The sequence below is a fragment of the Nicotiana sylvestris genome, chromosome 1, assembly GCF_000393655.2.
Source record: "Nicotiana sylvestris chromosome 1, ASM39365v2, whole genome shotgun sequence".
NCBI lineage: Eukaryota > Viridiplantae > Streptophyta > Magnoliopsida > Solanales > Solanaceae > Nicotiana > Nicotiana sylvestris.
The window spans coordinates 29597449-29621557 of record NC_091057.1 but is presented as its reverse complement, the minus strand read 5'-3'; the positions used below and the strand labels follow the sequence as shown (position 1 = coordinate 29621557).

At 38.2% G+C, this 24109-nt stretch overlaps 2 pseudogenes; both read right to left on the bottom strand.

Annotated features, from left to right (window-relative positions):
- Positions 1 to 1338: 1338 nt before the first annotated feature.
- LOC104215314 (uncharacterized) lies at positions 1339 to 6152 on the bottom strand (annotated as a pseudogene).
- Positions 6153 to 7131: 979 nt separating this feature from the next.
- The window catches only part of LOC104215315 (uncharacterized), a 47046-nt pseudogene continuing 30068 nt past the window's right edge, over positions 7132 to 24109 (bottom strand).

The window sequence follows — 24109 nt, the reverse complement described above, 5'->3', positions numbered from 1 at the left end:
CCTAATGATCTAAGAATGTCCAACTTCTATATTCGATGCAAAAACATATCATATCAAGTCTGAATAACTTCAAATTTTGCACACAAGTCATAAATGACATAACAAAGTTATAAAAAATTTCAGAACTGGATTCCGACCCCGATATCAAAAAGTCAACCCTCAATCAAACTTTCCAAAAATCTTCTAATTCCAACTTTCGCCAAAATGCACCGAATTATCCTACAGACTTCCAAATCCAAATCCGAACATGTGCCTAAGTCCAAAATCAGGATACGAAACTATTGGAATCATCAAAATTCTATTCTGGGGTCTTTTTCTCAAAATTCAAATCTCCGGTCAAACTTAAGAAATCTTTAGCCTCAAATTTCTAGATTCCGTTAAATGGCGATAATTTGATCTAGGGACCTCTGAATTCGATTTCGGGCATATGACCAAGTCCCAAATCATGATGCGGAACTATCAGAATGGTCAAAACTTTCATCCGAGTTCGTTTGCTCAAAATGTTGACCGAAGTCAACTTAGTTGAGTTTTAAAGCTCTAGTTCACAATTTAATCCATTTTTCACATAAAAATATTCTAAAAAATTATACGGACTGCGCACGCAAGTCGTGGAATTATTGATACCAATTTTCAAAGCTTTAAAATACTGAGATGATTATTAAATTTAAAGATGACATTTTGGGTCATCACATTCTCCCCCTCTAAAATAAACGTTCGTCCTCGAACGTACTAAGAATTATTCTCAAGTTACCAAATTGATGATTTTACTTTTACACAAATATTCGCGATTGATTCCACATTACCGCATTCGATATAAGTCCGACAACACCATTTCAATTGAGATTATTTTCTTTATCCATATTTTTAAAATTTAAGACCAAATTTCTTATACTCCAATCATTTCCAGAAAGGTCCGATTTTTACGTCAACACACGATATTAGTCTCGACTGGCTATAGCAACTCGTGCCTACGCACCCATCCAATAAGGGGTATTACATTCTCCCCCACTTAGGGTCATTCGTCCTCAAATGAGAAGTAGAGCATGTCCTTAAACACATAATGTAACTTATCTCTTTCTTTGCACATCTCAATATCCCAAATTTTTCTAACTCCCAAATTTTTCAGAAATTTCGACAGAGTCTCCCCTGTAATTGGGCCTATCCATTGCCAGAGTAACACCAAAATAACTCCTAACAACATGTCCACAACCCAACAAAGCACCACAAAGTATATATTAATAATACTAATCTCCGCATTACAAGCACGTCATTATCACAATGATATCTTGACATGAAACACATCATATGTATGACCATAACCACATCTCTGGTCTTAATAGTTGTTCATAAAATATTATAAAATCACCAATTAATCTCATGTTAACAAAATCTCGTTTCAAACCTCCAGTTTACTAACAACGAGGCATGAAGATCTCATAATTACTTACCTGAATTAACGAATAACAATTTACATCCCCCGGACACTCACCTCATAGTCTAAAACTCAATAATTACAATACAAATCTGGAAAATAAGTGTGACTCCTCAATCAGCAACCGCTGTGACCAGAAGGGTCTAGATCTGTACACGAGGTACCGGGGGTAACGTGAGTACACCAACTCAGTAAGTAACAGAAATAAATAAGGAACTGAGAAATAGTGACGAGCTATGCAAATACAGTTATCTCAATAACTTTTAAATAAGAGTAGTCATACTGGTAGGAGATAGCAGGTACCCAGTGGAATAGTCGAGGTGTGCGTAAGCTGGTGCTAACACCATTATTGTATGGACACAAAAGACTATATGAATAAACTGATTTACCTTATTTTCTTCTTATTATATCATTGCTAGAAAAATTACTCTCTTTCATATAATCTTTTGATTATAAGTAACCCGAGTTCTTCTAAATAGAAGCTTTGACCGAAATCCCATTTTTTTGATTAAACACCATCCATATACCGCACCTGCCGCTTTTTCCACTATGATTATATGCCATTAGCATTTATCTTTTGAACATTGGTAAGATTATGTAATCAACATTTATGTCCAAACAAACAAAGGAAAATGGCTTGAGAGGTGATTTTCAAAGATTTATCAGCATATACCTGATAATCACCTAGCATACATGTTTTGAATCCAACAGCAAAGTAGTCAAAGTAGTATTCCCTTGTCCTGATGAACTTGTCGTCAAATCCCAAAGCTCGAATTTGTCTAGTGATATAGTTATCAATAGTCAAGTATAAGCATTTACAACTGATCAAGCTACAAAGAATCGTTTTGGACTTATGTTGATCTTGTTACCTTTGATTTTTCAAGAACTTTTCTCGCCAACATCTCAGCGTCTGATAGTAGTGAATTCCTATCTCTTTGAGGTGCCCTACACTGCATTTATATCATTTATCAAATGCTTTCAGAGAGAAATGCTTTTGAAAAAGTAACAAGCACACGATATAGTGCAAAACAATGTTATCAAAGGCGCGCTTAAGTCCTGAAGTGAGGCTTAAAACATGTTGAACGCTTCACCTCACTTAGCGGGCACTTCAGTATTGTCATCAAGACCCTAAGACATACTTCTTTTGGCCAATGAGCGTAATCCTGAAGAGGCGATACTAAACAATTGATATTTTACTTTATCATAAATAGTCTTCTATGTCTTTGTCCATATATTTGGTATTCATGCTTATAGATATTAGTTTTGGACTACACATACATCTTTGTCATTTTTCTCCATTTGCACCTTTCTTCATTAAAGCTCACGCTTTATTTTCGCTTTACGCTTAAAGACCCAACAGAACTTAGAGCTTTTTTGCGCCTTTTGCCTGTGATAACATTGGTGCAAAATCACATAATGAACTCTTTCTTACCATATTCTGGATGCAACAGCCATGGGTGATGTTACTCGACTTAGTGCAGGCAAGCATCCACCTGGGAGTATATACTCTTTTAGGAATTCTATGCTATGCCTGCATTCGTCATACCTCTCATCTGGTATTGAAACGAACTAAGGAAAGCCATCACTTGTGAAAAGAAGCATAAAGAAACAAGAACGATAGGACAATGAAGGAAATTGAAGGGAAAAAGTGAACAAAGTGGACTATATTAAAGGATCAATTTAATTCAATACCTGCAGAACTAGAATCTCATCATCTGCCAATGCAGACTCGCAGCAAGTAAAGAATTCATCCATAAACTCATGACCAACATGTTCTATCATCCCGTTGAAAATTAAATTAGTTCAATCGTAACACTGGCTTGACATATAGTATGTAATACAATATGTCAAGATGTAGAGGATAAAAGCTCACATTGATATAATCCTGTGATATTTGACCTTGTTTGGCATTTGACGATAGTCACATAGGAGAAGTGTAATTCGATCCTGTGAAAAATTTTTATTGAATAGAATATTAATAGATTACCCAAACAGATATAAAGTGGCTCGGATTTGGCTTGCAAGTGCTCAGCAGATCATGTTCTCATGTTGATCTTACAAAGACAAATGTAGGAATGCAACATATAAAGAAGCATTTTAGTTAATTTTGTGTCATAACTTCTCAGGCCTAACCTGTGACCTATGTTGCTCCGACAAATTGATGGATGAGAATGAAATTCCAAACTCAAAAATTTTGAGCTTCAACATTACGAGTACAATCTATACCTGAAGGCCTGCTTGCTTGACTATCAACTGTGCATACTCCAGTTGCTGCTCGGAGAGAGTTTTACCAGTATATTTACACCCTGTTTGCCTGACAACTTCTACAGAAAAACTTCCCCAACCAAATCCTATCTCTAAAATGTGATGTTCCTTGCTAATTTTTGACTAAATAGAATAGAAGCAGAATCAAATTATGATTGAAATCTATGTTGAAACAAGAGAGCTTTTTACATAGTTCATCACTTACCTTTTTAATGAGAACGGAAATCTTTCTCAGCTGTGCATCTTTTAGGTCTTCATCCTCACTCTAGAAAAATTACGAAAGAAAACTAAATACCATGGGATGAGATTAAAGAACAGTAAATGTACAAGAGTATAAGGAAAAAAAGTGGGGTCTAGGGAGGGTAGTGCGTACGCAGACCTTACCCTACCTTGTGAAGGTAGAGAGGCTGCATTCGATAAGGAAAAAAAAGTGACAAGCATTTAAAAATTTGAGAGCTAACCTTGAATATTGCACAAGAGTATGTCATTGTCTCATCCAGAAAGAGTGAGAAGAGTTCATTACTCTAAACAAAACATCAATAAAACAATGTTTATTCTATACAATAACAGCCAATATTAGACAAAAAAATTACAGGAAAATGGAAGTGATAGATCTACTCCCAGGATTGAGTACTTCAATTTCACTACTGATCTTTGACATCCCCTACATACTTCGGGTGATATAATATGCACAAGTTGTTTACCAGGTCATAATGACAGGAGATATTCCGACGAGCCTGAGTCAAGGTGTTTCGATTTGAAACATGTCGAACGAAATATTTTGCAGATGATACTGCAGCTGTAAAAAGCAATGGTGTCCATCAGCCTCTGGAGGATAAATGAGTGTAAAACTTCTAAAGTATGAACATAAGTTGCAATTTCCTGATTTCAGTTTCTATAAACTACTTACCTTTTCTTACTAGACCTTGTGACTGATGCTTTCAAATCTCTGTTGGCAACAAATATCTGAAAAAGAATTTCAGGAAGCTAAGTATAAATAGCTATTTACAAAGATGTTGAGTCATTTTCTTACCATGAAAAGATTAAGAAGACCTTCATTCGCGTCAACAAAAGAGAAATCCCCATGAATAAAAGCATCAGCAAGGCCCATGTCAGCTTTAGTTGCAATCTATATCACAGAATTTGTCAGGATTTGGATTGAGTTTTTCCTTATGGGTTTATCAGTTGATAACATGAAGGAGACAAAAGAGAATTTGAATTTACCTTCCAGTAAAACTACGGACTATGAATTCTAAGAGAAACTTTCAGAGAGCATTTCCTCTCTATTCCTTGGAAGGTGAAAACTGTACCTCCTTCTTCAAACAAGCTGTATATCGCAAAATATAAAGTAACTATCTAGATATCTTTAACATTTAGAAGAAACAACTACTACTACTAACACTCAGTCTCAAACAAAGATGGAGTCGGCGATATGACTTCTCACTTCTTGCTTAACTCATATTGCATCATGCCAAAATAAAATAAGAGTTACAGTGAAATTAAGTTAAATATATATAAGTAATAGTAACAATAACAAGAAAAGTAAAATTTCAAAGCCTATTCCTAACTAGTAAGTATCACCTGCATTGATATTTTTCCTCCATTGTGCCTCCCTTTAGCTAAGTTGCATGATTCCAATGATTTATAAGTCTTTTGAGACAACGTATTTACATGTAATTTTATGTCTAATTTGCCCCTTTTTAACACCTTCATTCACCATAGTTCACACCTACAGGCCGGTGCATCTGTAGTGCGATGCAAGACATGACCAAACCATCTCAAGCGACCTTCTCTCATTTTATCCGCAATGCTTGCTACTTGCACCTTCTGGCAAATGTCTTCATTTTAATCTTATTAAATCTTGTATGACCGCACATCCATCTTAGCATTCGCATGGCTGCAATACTCATCCTGTGGATATGTGGGACTTTAGCTACCCAACATTCACTACCATATAACATTGTCGGTCTTATAGTTGTTCTATAAAGCTTACCTTTCACTTTGGTAGACATCCTTCTATCATGTAACACTCAGGTAGCATTTCTCTGTTTCAACCATCCTGTTTTAATCCCATGGATAACATCTTCATCTATCACTCCATTCTCTTAAAACAACGAGCCTAGATATCTAAATTGTTTGCATGTTGACACTGCAATCCCATCTAGTCTCACCTCAACTTTGTTCACTAATTACAGTGCATGTATACAGTCTTACTCCTACTTATTCTATAACTTATAAAAAACTCAAAATCTCCAAATAATATTCAAACATTTTCAGCATGAATAGTTAAGACAATTCTGAAGCTATGTATAATAGAAGAAATAATATAAATCAAATAGTATAATAAATCGTGACTCACATGTGAGTTGTCTTGCGACATGCTTTCGACTTGTATATGAGCTTTAAGCCAACGAGATTTGAATAAAAGAAGTGCATTTTCCCAATAAAATAGTCATTCCGCATATTGCTACCATTCAAATAGCAAAGATCATGACTGTGATAAAATAAGAAACGGAAAAGGGCCAACAATACCTTTATACTATCCGAGATGGATCACTTTTGCCCTCCGTTTATTTTTTGTATCAAAAAGATCCTTGCCGTCTAAAAATTGGATCAGACTTGCTCTCAAATTTAACGTTGTCAACATAAGCTTTTAGACTTATTTAATTACAATATATTTGCTGGACCTCGCCCACTCCCTCCACATCGATCTTCCCATTACTGCTCGAACCCACTAGCTGTTTCTGCAAATCAATGGCTTTATCTTGTTCATTCTTTGTTAGGGTTTTTGTTCTGTACTAAAACTAATTAAATGAATTGGATTGAGTTTTAATAAGGTCATTGGATTTTAAGTAGTCTCTTTAGGTTTTTTCCCAGGATCTGAAAATTTGAGTTGTCTGATGGAGTTAGGAGCTTCTCATGCGAGATCGATATCTCAAACGAGCATTTTCTTGAATAATTGTTTGCCTTCATTGAGCCATGTTCCTGCTAGCGAGTCATTGATGGTGTCGGCTAACTCTAGCTTGAAGAATACATCCATAGAGGAAGTAGATGTGAATTGTCCAAAAGTTGTGTCTAACTTTATGAGGGAAAATGTGATTCGAGGTAGCAATGGTATTCCTCCTCGAAAAGGGCATCGTTGGTCTAACAATGATGTTCCTTTAGGATTCTCAGCTATGATTCATGGCGACGTGTCTGTTTTTATGTTGGACAGCCATGTCAGCAAATATACTGTATTCAAATAGGTCTAGAAGCTCCAGAGGACAGCCGTTAGTTTTGAGGGTAAGTATGGCCCAATGTTTAGACGGCAAGGAACTTTTTGACACCAAGAACTAAGGGAGGGCAAAATGCTCTATTTTCGATAGTTCAAGGGTAATTTTGACCCTTTCTAGCATAAGAAATAGGATAGATGGAAATAAACAAGTTGTTAGATATGCATCTGCCACTATCTTGGGATTAAAGCAATACAAGGTGAAACTATCATCACTCATATTATACATCCCGTTTTAATGAAACTTCTGAAAAATCTTGTAACGACGAGGCGTGCTCCTGTTTCAGGCCAGGTTGGTACCATGTGCTTGGGGTTGTCCAGAATACTACAATTCCTTCTAAGCATGCCATCTGCAGCAGCCACACCCACCTGAGGAGGAGCAAACGTAGATAATCATCCACATGACATTAAAGGGACAACAAAAGCTAGAAAAGACTTCAAATTGTTTTCAGAGTAAGGTGATACTTCAAGTTAAAATCTGTTGAGCGTGTTATTAGCAAAAGTAGTACTACCTTTAGTGCATCCTCATGGAAGTCATAGCCTGGAAGTATTAATATACATCAATAAGTAGTGAAACAATAATAAAATCTTGCACTAGAGGGAAATTAAGACTACAAACATTAGCAACCACAACACAGGGGAAAGAAAAAAAGTGAATGAAGTTCTCTTTGTAAAGACAGCTTGGCGGCTTGTTTAGTCCCCTCAGCCTCGATAGCTCAGGGCTATTTTATCTAAATAGAAACGGAGTCGCATCTTATCCGTGAAGACTCAAAATAATTTCATAAACAGATTCAAACTTATAAACTCCAATTTCCAAGGAACTATAAAAGGTCCGGAGAAAGAAACTACTTATATTGTTTCATACGGTGTGTTCTACAAGTGATTTATTCGAGGTGCACTACACTGCATTTATATCATTTATCAAATGCTTTCAGAGAGAAATGCTTTTGAAAAAGTGACAAGCACACGATATAGTGCAAAACAACGTTATCAAAGGCGCGTTTAAGTCCTGAAGTGAGGCATAAAACATGTTGAGCGCTTCACCTCACTTGGCGGCACTTCAGTATTGTCATCAAGACCCTAAGACATACTTTTTTTGGCCAATGAGCGTAATCCTGAAGAGGCGATACTAAACAATTGATATTTTACTTTATCATAAATATTCTTCTATTTCTTTGTCCATATATTTGGTATTCATGCTTATAGATATTAGTTTTGGACTACACATACATCTTTGTCATTTTTCTCCATTTGCACCCTTCTTCATTAAAGCCCACGCTTTATTTGCGCTTTACGCTTAAAGGCCCAATAGAACTTAGAGCTTTTTTGCGCCTTTTGCCTGTGATAACATTGGTGCAAAATCACATAATGAACTCTTTCTTACCATAGTTTGGATGCAACAGCCATGGCTAATGTTACTCGACTTAGTGCAGGCAAGCATCCACCTGGGAATATATACTCTTTTAGGAATTCTATGCTATGCCTGCATTCGTCATACCTCTCATCTGGTATTGAAACGAACTAAGAAAAGCCATCACTTGTGAAAAGAAGCATAAAGAAACAAGAACGATAGGACAATGAAGGAAATTGAAGGGAAAAAGTGAACAAAGTGGACTGTATTAAAGGATCAATTTAATTCAATACCTGCAGAACTAGAATCCCATCATCTGCCAATGCAGACTCGCAGCAAGTAAAGAATTCATCCATAAACTCATGACCAACATGTTCTATCATCCCGTTGAAAATTAAATTAGTTCAATCGTAACACTGGCTTGACATATAGTATGTAATACAATATGCCAAGATGTAGAGGATAAAAGCTCACATTGATATAATCCTGTGATATTTGACCTTGTTTGGGTCGCGAGGCAGGAATATTTTGTCACGATGAAGGAAAATATCGCTGTCATAGAGAAAGAAAAAATGATTTTATATTTGGACATCATATATCTTGAATATGGTCCAATCAACGTAACATAAATTAAAACGAATTTATCAAACCACACAGCATCAGCAAGAGAAATAAGTTAAAACGAATTTCTCAAGAAGATGAACCTATTCAATTCGAACAAGCATTTTCAGACTAAGCTGCAACTACAGAGCATACTCAGACAGAACCTTGACTCAGTTACCAAGATAAATCTTTTCTGATGTGGAAGATCAGACTATGCTGCAACCACAGAGCATACTTAGACAGTACCTTGGCTCTGATACCAATTGTTGCGGAAGCCAAATGTATATAGTGTGAATAAGTCACAACTACTATACCAAAAATTATGACAACCACCAAATAATAAATAAGACAATAAAGCAACAATAAAGGGAACACCAGAATTTACGAGGTTCGGCTAATTTTGCCTACTCCTCGGACACAACCAATATTTTATTTCACTCCAAAATACAAGTGAAATAATACTAAAGAGAGAAGATACAAATGCCTTAAACAGATGAGAAGGCAAATGAGAGGTGTGTTTCAATCCTAAACATTAGGCCTTCTTTTATAGGGGAAAAATCCCCCCAAACTTAACTCCCAACCAATGTGGGACTTTGGCATTTTGCCAAACTTCAACAAATCTCCACCTTGGCAAAATTCCACATTTTCAATTCTCTCTCAATAACAAATTTTGGTTGTGTCTTCATCTTCAATCTTCAGTGTTCAACAATGTTGATCAAATCCAAACAATGTTGAAACTTGACCGCAGTCACCACCTTTGTCAGCATATCAGCAGGATTCTCTGTAGTATGAATTTTCTTCACCGTGACTCCACCTTCTTCTATGATTTCTCGTACGAAATGATACCGAACATCAATGTGCTTCGTCCTTGCATGATAAACTTGGTTCTTCGCTAATTGAATAGCACTTTGACTATCACAAAAAATTGTGATACCTTTTTGTTCAACACCAAGCTCCTTTAGCAATCCTTGAAGCCAAATTGCCTCTTTCACAGCATCTGTAATAGCCATGTACTCTGCCTCTGTTGTAGACAAAGCAACTGTTGACTGCAAAGTAGACTTCCAACTAACTGGTGCCTTTGCAAAAGTAAACACATAACCAGTAGTTGATCTTCGTTTGTCCATATCACCCGCAAAATCTGAGTCACAATATCCAACTACAAACTGATTGTCTTCCTGCTCAAAAACTAACCCGACATCTACAGTATTATGAATATACCGTAGAATCCACTTCACAGCTTGCCAATGCTCCTTCCCTGGATTGTGCATATATCTGCTAATAACTCCAACAGCTTGTGAAATGTCAGGCCTTGTGCAAACCATTGCATACATCAAGCTACCAACAGCATTTGCGTATGGTACCTTTGACATATACTCTCGTTCAGCTTCATCCATTGGCGACATAGTAGTACTTAGCTTAAAATGGGAAGCAAGTGGAGTACTAACTGGCTTAGTCTTGTCATCTATGCCAAAACGTTGAAGTACTCTCTTCAAATATTCCTTTTGAGATAAACAGAGTTTCTTTGAACGTCTATCTCTAATTATCTCCATGCCAAGAATTTTCTTTGCCTCACCCAAATCCTTCATCTCGAACTCCTTCTTCAGTTGAATCTTCAACTTATCAATTTCTTCCGAATTCTTGGAAGCTATCAACATATCATCAACATATAGGAGAAGATATACAAAGGAACCATCTTTAAGCTTGTGCAAATACACACAATGATCGTATTTGCTTCTCTTGTACCCTTGCCGCAACATAAACTCGTCAAATCGCTTGTACCATTGTCTAGAAGATTGTTTCAATCCGTACAATGATTTTTCAAGTTTGCACACCATATTTTCTTTTCCAGCAACTTTGAATCCTTCTGGCTGAGTCATGTAGATTTCCTCCTCCAAGTTTCCATGTAAAAACGCAGTTTTTACATCCATCTGAACTAGTTCCAAATCCAATTGTGCTACCAAAGCCAACATAATTCTAATGGAGGAATGTTTTACAACTGGAGAAAACACTTCATTGTAATCAATTCCCTCCTTTTGAGCATATCCTTTGGCCACCAATCTTGCTTTGTAGCGAACATCTACTTGGTTAGGAAATCCTTCCTTCTTTGCAAATACCCATTTGCACCCAATTGCTTTCTTTCCCTTCGGGAGATTGGCCAATCTCCATGTATGATTCTGATGAAGGGACTGTATCTCATCATTCATGGCAATCCTCCACTTATCTTCTTCTGAACTTTGAACAGCGTCTTTATAAGTAGTAGGAACATCATCAGCTACAATTGAGGTTGCACAAGCAACCGTCTCTATGAGACGAACAGGTTTCGTTATTGTTCTTTTTGGCCTGCTGGTTGCTATTGATTCAAGTTGTTGTTGAGATTCCTGAGTTGGAATCTCCTCTACTGGCTCTCCTTCCAGAGGGTAATCTTCATTTGTTTCCTCCTCTGCTTCTTGTGTAGGAAAAATAAATTTTCCCTCAAACTCCACCTGCTTAGAAGCACCTTCATTTTGTTTGGTATCTTCTGTTACCTTATTTACCATAGCAAATTCATCAAAGGTAACATCTCTGCTGAATATTACTTTCTTTGTCATAGGACACCATAAGCGATATCCTTTGACTCCAGAAGTAATTCCCATAAAAATAGCCTTCTTTGCCCTTGGATCCAATTTTGACTCCGTCACATGATAATATGCAGTTGAGCCAAACACGTGCAAAGAGTTATAATCTACAGCAGGTTTTCCGTACCATTTTTCAAATGGTGTTTTGCCATCAATAGCAGCAGATGGTAGACGATTAATGAGGTGGCATGCATATGTAATTGCCTCAGCCCAAAATTCTTTGCCCAAGCCAGCATTGGACAACATACACCGTACCTTCTCCAGCAAGGTCCGGTTCATACGTTCTGCCACTCCATTCTGTTGTGGTGTATGTCTAACAGTGAAGTGTCGGACGATGCCATCATTTTCACAGACCTTATTGAAATGATCATTTTTGTATTCACCTCCATTGTCTGTGCGAATACACTTGATTCTCCTGCCTGTCTGATTCTCCACCATCGTCTTCCATTTGAGAAAAATTCCCAACACTTCATCTTTGCTCTTCATTGTATACACCCATACTCTTCGGGAAAAATCATCAACAAAGGTTACAAAATAGTGCTTCCCACCCAATGAAGGTGTTTTGGAAGGACCCCAAACATCAGAGTGTACATAATCCAAAATGCCTTTAGTATTATGGATCGCTGTACCAAATTTAACCCTTGTCTGTTTCCCTTTAACACAATGCTCACAAAACTCCAAGTTGCAAGCCTTTACTCCTTTTAACAATCCTTGATCTGATAGAGTTTTCAAGGATTTTCCTCCAGCATGTCCCAAGCGCATGTGCCATAGCTTGGTTGCTTCTGCCTCTTTGTCGTCACTGGATGTTACTGTCGCTGTCCCAATAATTGTACTGCCACGATAGCGGTACATATTATTATTCTTCCGATTAGCCTTCATTACCACTAGTGCACCGGAGCATACTCTCATCACTCCATTTTCTGCAATGATTTTGAACCCTTTTGATTCTAGGGCTCCCACAGAGATGAGATTCTTCTTCAAATCCGGTACATATCGAACATCTATCAATGTTCTGATCATTCCATCATGGTTCCTTAATCGTATTGAACCAATGCCATATGAGGTAAGAGGGCTGTTATCCGCTGTGTGGATGACTCCATATTCTCCTTCTTGAAATTCCACGAACCAGTCCCTGTTGGGACACATATGATAGCTACAAGCCGAGTCCATCAACCATATGTCTGATGATGTTGATGACTCTGTTGTAACTAATGAGAAGTCTGAATCATCACAATCAGCTACATTTGAATCCATAATAGCCTTTCCATTGTTATGTTTGGCCTTATTCTTCAACTTCGGACAGTCTTTCTTCCAGTGCCCTTTTTCTCGACAAAAGGCACATTCATCTTTGCTGGGTCTGGATCTTGACTTGGATCTTCCCTTCTTTGTCCTCGTTTGATTTTGAGGACGACCCCTCACAAACAGTGCTTCTCCTTCTCCGCCCTTCTGTTTTTCTCGCTTTCTTTGTTCATAGCTGTACAAAGCTGAACAAACTTCTCTGAGAGAAATTTCGTCATTTCCATGGAGTAGAGTAGTTTCAAGGTGCTCGTACTCATCAGGAAGTGACGCCAACAACATTAAGGCCAAGTCACCATCATCATAAGTTGTATCCATATTTTGCAAATCTGTGACCAACTTATTGAAACTGGTGATATGTTCATTCATCGTGGTACCAGGAACATAGGTGAAGTGAAACAGTCTCTTCTTCATGTACAATTTATTTTGACTGTTTTTCTTCAAAAATTTATCCTCCAGTGCTTTCCATAATTTACTTGCAGAAGTTTCCTTTGTGTATGGATATTTCTGCTCTCTAGCAAGGTAGGATCGAATGGTACCGCAAGCAACACGGTTGATAATTCTCCAATCTTCTTCTCCAATAACATCTGGTTTCTTTTCTTCAATGGCCAGATCTAGCCCTTGTTGAAAAAGGACATCTAGAACCTCGCCTTGCCACATCCCAAAATGTCCGGACCCGTCAAATATTTCGACCGCAAATTTCGCATTTGACACAATTCTTGTCATAAGCGAAGATGCCAATGATGACGTATTGTTGACACTTGATGTAGATTCTTCTTGTTTATTGTCTCCCATCTTTGACACAAATATTATTTAATAGCTGACGACACAAATCAAGATTATTTCCTTTCTGGTGTGGAAGATCAGACTAAGCTGCAACCACAGAGCATACTCAGACAGAACCTTGACTCAGTTACCAAGATAAATCTTTTCTGATGTGGAAGATCAGACTATGCTGCAACCACAGAGCATACTTAGACAGTACCTTGGCTCTGATACCAATTGTTGCGGAAGCCAAATGTATATAGTGTGAATAAGTCACAACTACTATACCAAAATTATGACAGCCACCAAATAATAAATAAGACAATAAAGCAACAATAAAGGGAACACCAGAATTTACGAGGTTCGGCTAATTTTGCCTACTCCTCGGACACAACCAATATTTTATTTCACTCCAAAATACAAGTGAAATAATACTAAAGAGAGAAGATACAAATGCCTTAAACAGATGAGAAGGCAAATGAGAGGTGTGTTTCAATCCTAAACATTAGGCCTTCTTTTATAGGGGAAAAATCCCCCCAAACTTAACTCCCAACCAATGTGGGACTTTGGCATTTTGCCAAACTTCAACACTATAGACATACTGGAATGCACCCAGTATTCTTGTTTCATCATATGTTGCCTCTTTCCCTAACATTCTCAGAGTATTCGGAGCATGTGCTGCCCTTGATTTTCAGGCTTCTTTCTCATCTTCTCATTGAGTAGAAGAGCCGATGTGACATCTTTCAACTCAATAGTAGTCTTACCGTGCAGGATGGTTGTTGCCAAATTATCGTACGAAGATGGCAACGAGTTCAATAGCAAGATGGCTTTATCTTCTTCCTCGATTTTCACTCCGAGGTTGGCAAGCTGTGTGATTAGTCCGTTAAACACATTTAAATGTGACAAAAAATTCGTACCTTCACTCATGTGTAGGGCGTATAACTGCTTCTTCAGGTACAATTTATTTGTCAGCGTTTTGGACATGTATAGGCTTTCCAACCTTGTCCAAATTCCTCGTGCAGTGTCTTCATCAATGATGTTATTTACCACATCATCTGATAAGTGCAACCTAATTGCACTAGCAGCTCTTTCATCCAAGTCAGCCCAATCCTCAGCTTTCATGGTATCAGGCTTTTTGGAATCAACATCTAGAACCTTGTGTAATCCTTGTTGGATGAGCAGATCTCTCATCCTTCTTTGCCATGTTGAGAAACCGTTATCTCCATTGAATTTTGCTACCTCGTACTTTACTCCGGACATTTTTATTTTTCACCAAGTATAGTACTACCGACAGTGAATAGTATTTCAGTGAACGAGCAGAACCTGTGCTCTGATACCAGTTGTTGGGAATAAACCCCTTACCAAAATAATATTCACGGTAATAAAGCGGAATAATAATGTAGCACCGAGATACGGTAATTAACAAGAATAAAAGAGTAACAATGACACCAAGATTTTTACGTGGAAAACCCTTCTGAATAAGGGAAAAAAAAACCACGACCCCGAGAGGAGCAACTGATATCACTATAGTAAGGAATTTTACACTTTGTAGGTCGGAGGTAAATACTCCAAAGACCACTACAACACTCAAAAGAAATAACCCTCTTTTGATATTCCCACCTCACTACAATATCGCTCACTCTCTATTTTCTTCACAGACTATTTTCTTATACCTTGTCTGTGAAACCTCACTCTTTCTTTCTCTCTTTGTTGGTGTGAAGAAATGAGAGTTGAAGCTCTCCTTTTATAGCCAAAGTTTCACTCTCTAAAGCCTACCATATTTGACAATTTACACACACTTTTCACAATTCAACAAAGTTGGCTACCAAACCAAAGAAATTCAACAAGGTTGGCTACCAACCAAACCAAGTCAACAAGGTTGGCTACCAAACCAAAGAAAACTCTTATTAGGCACATGCCTAATACTTCTTCAATGAGATGGACATCATCAATCTCCCCCTCCAGTCTCATTCATCTAGAGGAGGTAGCACTGTCTTCTAGTTTGAATGCATGCCGACAAGTTCTTTGCATAGCTCGAACTTGTTCCTTGGTACCACCTTGGTCAGCATATCTGCGGGATTCTCATTTGTAGAAATCTTCAAGACTTTTAGAGATTCATCATCTACCATTTCTCGAATCCAATGATATCTCACATCAATGTGTTTGGTCCTTGCATGGTACATAGAGTTCTTGCTAAGGTCTATTGCACTTTGACTGTCACAATAGACGACATACTCCTTCTGATGCAATCCAAGCTCTTGAAGGAATCGTTTGAGCCATACCATCTCCTTGCCAGTTTCTGTAGCGGCAATGTACTCTGCTTCAGTTGTTGAAAGTGCAACGCACTTCTGCAACTTAGACTGCCATGATATAGCTCCCCCTGAAAATGTAAACAAATATCCAGTAGTGGATTTTCTGTTGTCAATGTCACCCGCCATATCAGCATCTGTATAGCCCTTCAAGATTGGATCAGATCCTCCAAAGCACAAACAATCTCCCGTGGTACCTCTCAGGTACCTGAGTATCCACTTGACTGCTTCCCAATGTTCCTTTCCAGGATTTTCAAGAAACCTACTGACAACACCAACTGCGTGAGCAATATCAGGTCTAGTACATACCATTGCATACATTAAGCTTCCGACTGCTGAAGAATAAGGAACTTTAGCCATGTTTCCTTTCTCCTCCACTGTTGTAGGACACATCTTCTTACTCAACTTTAGATGACCAGCAAGAGGTGTGCTGACTGGCTTAGCATTCTTCATGTTGAAGCGTTCTAGTACACGTTCAATGTACTTCTCCTGAGATAGCCACAACTTTCTACTTGTTCTCTCTCGAACTATCTTCATCCCTAGAATTTGTTGTGCTGGGCCCAAGTCCTTCATATCAAATGACTTGGACAGATCTCCTTTCAACTTTGCTATCAACCCCTTGTCTTTTCCTACAATTAACATGTCATCCACATACAACAACAATATAATAAAGTTATTCTCAGAAAATCTTTTGAAGTATACACATGGATCAGAATAGGTCTTTAGGTATGTTTGACTTTTCATGAATGAGTCAAACTTCATGTACCACTGCCTTGGTGCCTGCTTCAATCCATAAAGACTCTTATTCAATTTGCACACCATGTGTTTCTTTCCAGCTACTTCAAATCCTTCTGGCTGCTCCATATAAATCTCCTCTTCCAAATCTCCATGAAGAAATGCAGTTTTCACATCTAACTGCTCCACTTCAAGATCTAGGCTAGCTGCTAAGCTCAAAATTGTTCGAATAGAAGTCATTTTGACAACAGGTGAGAAAATTTCGTCAAAATCAATACCTTTCTTTTGTTCGAAGCCTTTAACCACCAATCGAGCTTTGTATCTGACCAGCTTGCCATTTCCATCTTTCTTGAGTTTAAAGACCCATTTGCATTTGAGTGGTCTTTTACCCTTTGGAAGTTCAACCAACTTGTATGTGCCATTTTTCTGGAGAGATTCCATCTCTTCTTGCATAGCTTTCATCCACTGGTTCTTTTCTGGATGGGACAACACCTCCTTAAGACTTTCTGGCTCCCCCTCATCACTGATGAGGACATACTCTGTGGAAGGGTACCTGCGTGACTCTACCCTTGGCCTCTCTGATCTCCTCAGAGGTTGAGGTTGTTCTTCTCCCTGAGTGGGGTGCTCCACTTCCTCGACACCTTCATCAAGTTGCTCCCCCTGCTCAATAACCTCACCAGGTTGCTCCACCTGCTCGGCAACCTCGTCGGTTGTACTTTCTGCACTTGTGGGATTGTTAGAAGTAGAAGGAATAGTAACAAAGTTAGGAATTATACCATTTTTCGCCTTTTCTAACATATCAGCAGCAGTTCCAACTTCACTTTCTCGGAAGACTACATCTCTGCTTCTGTTGACCTTCTTCTTTACAGGATCCCACAGTCTGTACCCGAACTCTTCATCTCCATATCCGATAAATATGCAGGGAACAGATTTATCATCCAGCTTTGTTCTCTGCTCTTTTGGTACATGTGCAAAAGCTCTGCAACCGAACACCTTCAGATGCGAGTAGGACACCTCCTTGTTGGTCCAAACTCTCTCTGGGATTTCAAACGCCAACGGAACTGATGGACTCCTATTGATCAGGTAACAGGCTGTCTGAACTGCTTCACCCCAGAATGACTTAGGCAGTTTAGCCATTCTGAGCATGCTTCTCACCTTCTCCACAATGGTGCGGTTCATCCTCTCGGCTACGCCATTGTGCTGTGGGGTTCCAGGAACTGTCTTTTCATGTCTGATCCCATGACTTGAACAATACTCTTCAAATTCCCTTGAAGTGTACTCACCTCCATTGTCACTTCGGAGACGCTTTAGCTTTCGACCCGTCTCCCTTTCTACTAGAGCATGAAACTTCTGGAAAACTTGAAACACCTGATCTTTGGTTTTCAAAATATAAACCCATAATTTTCGTGAAGCATCATCAATAAAAGTAACAAAATATTTGTTACCGCCCATTGATTCAATTTCCATTGGGCCGCAAACATCAGAATATACTAAATCAAGTATATTCAATTTTCTTTCAGACGATGTCTGAAATGAGACTCTATGCTGCTTACCAAATAAACAGTAGTCACAAGGTTTTACCGTTGTACCTTTGGCATAAGAAATGAGTGATTTCTTGGCAAGAATCTGCAATCCCTTCTCGCTCATATGACCCATTCTTTTGTGCCACAAATCTACAGAAATCTCATCTTGTGCCGCGTTCAATTCACCTTGGCATATTTCTGCATTTGTCCTGTACAACGTGCCACGAGCAACTCCCTTTGCAATCACCAATGATCCCTTAGTGAGTCTCCACTTTTGATTTGCAAAATAGCTCTCGTATCCATCTCGGTCTAAAGCAATTCCCGAGATCAAGTTCATCCGTAAATCAGGTACATGCCGCACATCCTTTAGAACCAATGTGCATCCGACATTTGTCTTGATACAAATGTCACCAATCCCCGCAATCTTTGAGTAACTTGTGTTACCCATTTTCACTGTGCCGAAATCACCTGCTACATATCTGCAAAAAAGATCTCTTACCGGTGTGGCATGGTGAGATGCCGCTGTGTCAACCACCCATTCCGACTCTGAACCTGACAGGTGCATGCATTCCTCTTCCTCATTTATAAAGAGGACAACATTATCATTATTTTGCACCATGGCGGCTGTGTTGTCGTCATTCTTCTGGCCACTGGTTTCACCTTTGCCCTTCCTTGGATTTGGGCAATCTCTTTTGAAGTGACCTGGTTGATTACAGTTGTAGCAATTTCTGACTCTTGATTTGGATCGGTTCTTTGACTTCCCACGAGCTCCGGATCTACCATAGTTGTTCGAACTCCTTTGATAACTCCTGCCTCTACCTTCTGTGATGAGAGCCTGTCCTTGATTTTCAGGCTTCTTTCTCATCTTCTCATTGAGTAGAAGAGCCGATGTGACATCTTTCAACTCAATAGTAGTCTTACCGTGCAGGATGGTTGTTGCCAAGTTATCGTACGAAGATGGCAACGAGTTCAATAGCAAGATGGCTTTATCTTCTTCCTCGATTTTCACTCCGAGGTTGGCAAGCTGTGTGATTAGTCCGTTAAACACATTTAAATGTGACAAAAAATTCGTACCTTCACTCATGTGTAGGGCGTATAACTGCTTCTTCAGGTACAATTTATTTGTCAGCGTTTTGGACATGTATAGGCTTTCCAACCTTGTCCAAATTCCTCGTGCAGTGTCTTCATCAATGATGTTATTTACCACATCATCTGATAAGTGCAACCTAATTGCACTAGCAGCTCTTTCATCCAAGTCAGCCCAATCCTCAGCTTTCATGGTATCAGGCTTTTTGGAATCAACATCTAGAACCTTGTGTAATCCTTGTTGGATGAGCAGATCTCTCATCCTTCTTTGCCATGTTGAGAAACCGTTATCTCCGTTGAATTTTGCTACCTCGTACTTTACTCCGGACATTTTTATTTTTCACCAAGTATAGTACTACCGACAGTGAATAGTATTTCAGTGAACGAGCAGAACCTGTGCTCTGATACCAGTTGTTGGGAATAAACCCCTTACCAAAATAATATTCACGGTAATAAAGCGGAATAATAATGTAGCACCGAGATACGGTAATTAACAAGAATAAAAGAGTAACAATGACACCAAAATTTTTACGTGGAAAACCCTTCTGAATAAGGGAAAAAAAAACCACGACCCCGAGAGGAGCAACTGATATCACTATAGTAAGGAATTTTACACTTTGTAGGTCGGAGGTAAATACTCCAAAGACCACTACAACACTCAAAAGAAATAACCCTCTTTTGATATTCCCACCTCACTACAATATCGCTCACTCTCTATTTTCTTCACAGACTATTTTCTTATACCTTGTCTGTGAAACCTCACTCTTTCTTTCTCTCTTTGTTGGTGTGAAGAAATGAGAGTTGAAGCTCTCCTTTTATAGCCAAAGTTTCACTCTCTAAAGCCTACCATATTTGACAATTTACACACACTTTTCACAATTCAACAAAGTTGGCTACCAAACCAAAGAAATTCAACAAGGTTGGCTACCAACCAAACCAAGTCAACAAGGTTGGCTACCAAACCAAAGAAAACTCTTATTAGGCACATGCCTAATACTTCTTCAATGAGATGGACATCATCAATCTCCCCCTCCAGTCTCATTCATCCAGAGGAGGTAGCACTGTCTTCTAGTTTGAATGCATGCCGACAAGTTCTTTGCATAGCTCGAACTTGTTCCTTGGTACCACCTTGGTCAGCATATCTGCGGGATTCTCATTTGTAGAAATCTTCAAGACTTTTAGAGATTCATCATCTACCATTTCTCGAATCCAATGATATCTCACATCAATGTGTTTGGTCCTTGCATGGTACATAGAGTTCTTGCTAAGGTCTATTGCACTTTGACTGTCACAATAGACGACATACTCCTTCTGATGCAATCCAAGCTCTTGAAGGAATAAATTTATGTATAAAAATTCATTAAATTTCAACAAATGATAGGTCAGAACCCATAAATTTAAAGATATAATGGTTACAATAACAACAACCTAATATAATCACACCAGTGGAGTCTTGGGAGAGTAGTGTATACGCAAACCTTACGCCTACCTGGAGCAAAGAGGCTATTTCCGATGGAGAAGAGAGTTTTAGGGCCAGGACTTCTTTTTTCTTTTGTCTTTTTTGGGTTGTGGAGACAACTTAAAGGAAAGATTCGGGATTTGACTCTCATTTCAGTGAAATAATTTCACAAGTCTTTTCGTTCACTAAAGGAAAGATTTTTCACAAGAAATGACTCTCAATAATTCTTTTTAGATAAACGGATACACCACATTTTTTTTAGTGAAATATACTACATTTAGCTAAATAATAAAGATACTTGTAATAGAGCTTTAATTTTATAAATCAAAACTAACATAAAAAGATAACAATAGAAATTTTAATGATAAAAGTAAGCATAAAACTAAAAGAAAAAGAGAACCGAGATGGATTATACTATATAGAGAGCTTTGTTGAAGAAATTTTTATAGAGCTTGACTTTTAAATTATAAAATTAATTTAAAAAATAACTTTAAATTTAAAAACTACTTTTAAATTAGTTGTTTGTTTTTACACATACAGTGGTTTAAACTCCTAAACAAAAGCTCGCTTTGAACACTCTAGATAATTGGGTTGCCTCACTCTTCTTTATCAAGGGTGTTCTATATATATATATATATATATATATATAATTTTTTAACAAAAAGGTGTTCGCTTAACTACCTTTCACATTGTGTAGCTATACCTATTTATTCAAACTCATAGAATCTGTGCGTTTTAAAGGAAAAACAGCCTCCTGCCATTTCAACTTGCATTGGATTATCAACCCGGTAAATGAACTTATAAGTTTCCCAATATAGCACCTTTACTTTACAAAGTAAGGAGCAATAAACATATTTGACTGTTGACTATATATACGTGGAAGAAACATTGTTGACATGGCCAAACTACGTGCAACTCACACTTAAATGGCGTGTGAATATAGTAGTTTTGATAGAAAATAGTAAAATAAACGAAAAAATTTAAATAATAAAAAAAGATAAAAAAGAATTAAAAAACTTTAAGATCCCAACATTTTCTCCCATCTCCTTCGTTCCCACCCCATCCATCTCCGACGTTCCTAACCCCCTTTCCCCATTCTTTCCGTTTCTTACGCCATCGCTCACTCCCAACCTTTTGTTCCCACCCCCTCTTCATTCTTTTCGTTATTATACTTTTTCTAAAAAGGAATTATAGCTTCTTTTTTTTTCAAATTGAATAGAAAGATCTAGAGGGAAGAAGGTAACCCATAACTCGATTTTCGGCCATAAGGAAATCGCATCGATTACTCAGATGGCGATGGTTGATTTTATTATGAAATTCTGGCGAAAAAAGGCTCTCATCTTCACATTTTAAGTGTTTGGAGTATGATTTTTATCAATGAAGGGGTTGATGTTAGTTTATGGCCGAGGGTCGCTATTAGAAGCTTTCCGATATGGTTGCCGCAGAGTGAAGTGGAATATCTGATCATTTTGCTGGTTTATGATTCTTGTTGGTCTCACTTGTGGTGGAGAGAAAAGGGAAAAAAATATGTTAAAATTTGATAAATTGTAATTAAAAAGTCAAATTACAGATGTCAAATTATAAAAGGTTAAACGTATAATATGTCATTTATGTTGCACCGAATTGCCAATCCCGTACAAGTTTAGGTATGTAATTTTCGTAATTTGGTTTTTGCCTAATAAATTTAAAAACTATTTGGTCAAATGAATACTTACCCGATTGAAGACCATAAGACCAACTGACCAAGGTCATCATCAACGCCGTCGACAGTGACAGACTTGGCGTGGCCGCCGAGTTAATCCTCCTTTTCATAAACCACAACTTTTGCCAATTCATATGCAGAAACCAGTCCACTTACCCTAACCACTGCTACTTTCACGTTTAAAACTTAGGTTTCAAAGTTACAACTGCATGCAATAACAATCAAGATTAGAAGAGGTAAAAGGACAGATCGAAGTAATTAGTAGTCACTAGTCAGTAAACTGTAGACTTTATTTTTAACTTATACATTACATATCACTCATTAGATGAGCATAGCTATGGAGTTGTTGGTGTTTAAGGTATTATAATGGTGGTAAACGTACCTCAAGATATTGCTGTGAGTTTTAAGAGTTGAGGATATTCTAAAAATGCAGTAGGAAAGGAAATAAAGTGAAAGAGTAGAAACTCCCTTAGCATGTTTGTGCCAAATTAGTTGACTATTTATAACCTGCACAAGATACTTCTGTTTGGATATGTTGGGTTCAAACGGCTCAAAAATACTCTTAATATTTTTGATATGTCTGTATGCTCGTTCGAGGACGAACGAATGTGTGGGAGGATGTAACGACTCGGCCGGTCGTTTTAAGAATTTACGCCCCGATCCCCTATTAACTGCTTTTCCCCGTGTTTAATTCTGCTATTTTGATTTGCCGGGATGGTTGTGAGTTTCGGAGAGTTTTGGGACACTTAGTCCCTAAATGAGAGCTTCCGTAACCGTAGTCGGAACAGTATGAAGACGGCCTCGGAATGAAAATTCGATGGTCCCATTAGCTCAGTTGGGTGATTTCGGGCTTAAGGGCGTGATCGGATTGTGTTTTGGAGGTTGGTAGCTAATTTAGGCTTGAAATGCCGAAAGTCAAATTTTGGAGATTTCCGGTTCGATAGTGAGATTTTGATCCGAGGGTCGGAATGAAATTTCGAAAGTTGGAGTAGCTCCATAGTGTTGAATGTGACGTGTGTGCAAAATTTCAGGTCATTCGGACGAGGTTTGATAGACTTTTTGATTGAAAGCGTAGTTTAGAAGAATTTGGAAACTTAGGCTTGAATCTGATGTGTTTTGGTTGATTTGATGTTGTTTGAGGTGTTTTGAAGATTTGTACAAGTTTGAATCAGGTTATGTGAGGTGTTTGTATTTTTGGTTGAGGTCCCGGGGGTCTTCGGGTGATTTCGGATGGTTGACGGAGAGTTTGGAATTTTTTTGAGAAAGCTACAAATTTGCTGTTTCTGGTATTTCTGCATCTGTGGATTGGGTACCGCAGGTGCGATGCCATAGAAGCGGAAAGGGCCTGGGAAGGTTGGAACCGCAGAAGCGGCTTAGGGGCCGCAGATGCGAAAAAGAGATCGCAGGAGCGGAAGTTGGGACTTAAGTGAAAAATTGCAGGTGCGGTTCAAGGACCGCAAATGCGGTACCGCAGAAGCGGAAATTGGGCCGCAGATGCGAAAATGCCTGATCCAGAAGATATAAATTGTGTCCTTCGCGATTTTGAGCTATTTTTCATCATTCTACGTCGGCTTTTGAGCATTTGGGGCGATTTTGAAGAGGAAATTCAATGGAACTTCGTTGAGGTAAGAATTTTGGACTAAAAACTCGTTCCTATGGTATTATTTCACGGATTAGAGTTGTAATTTATGGAATTT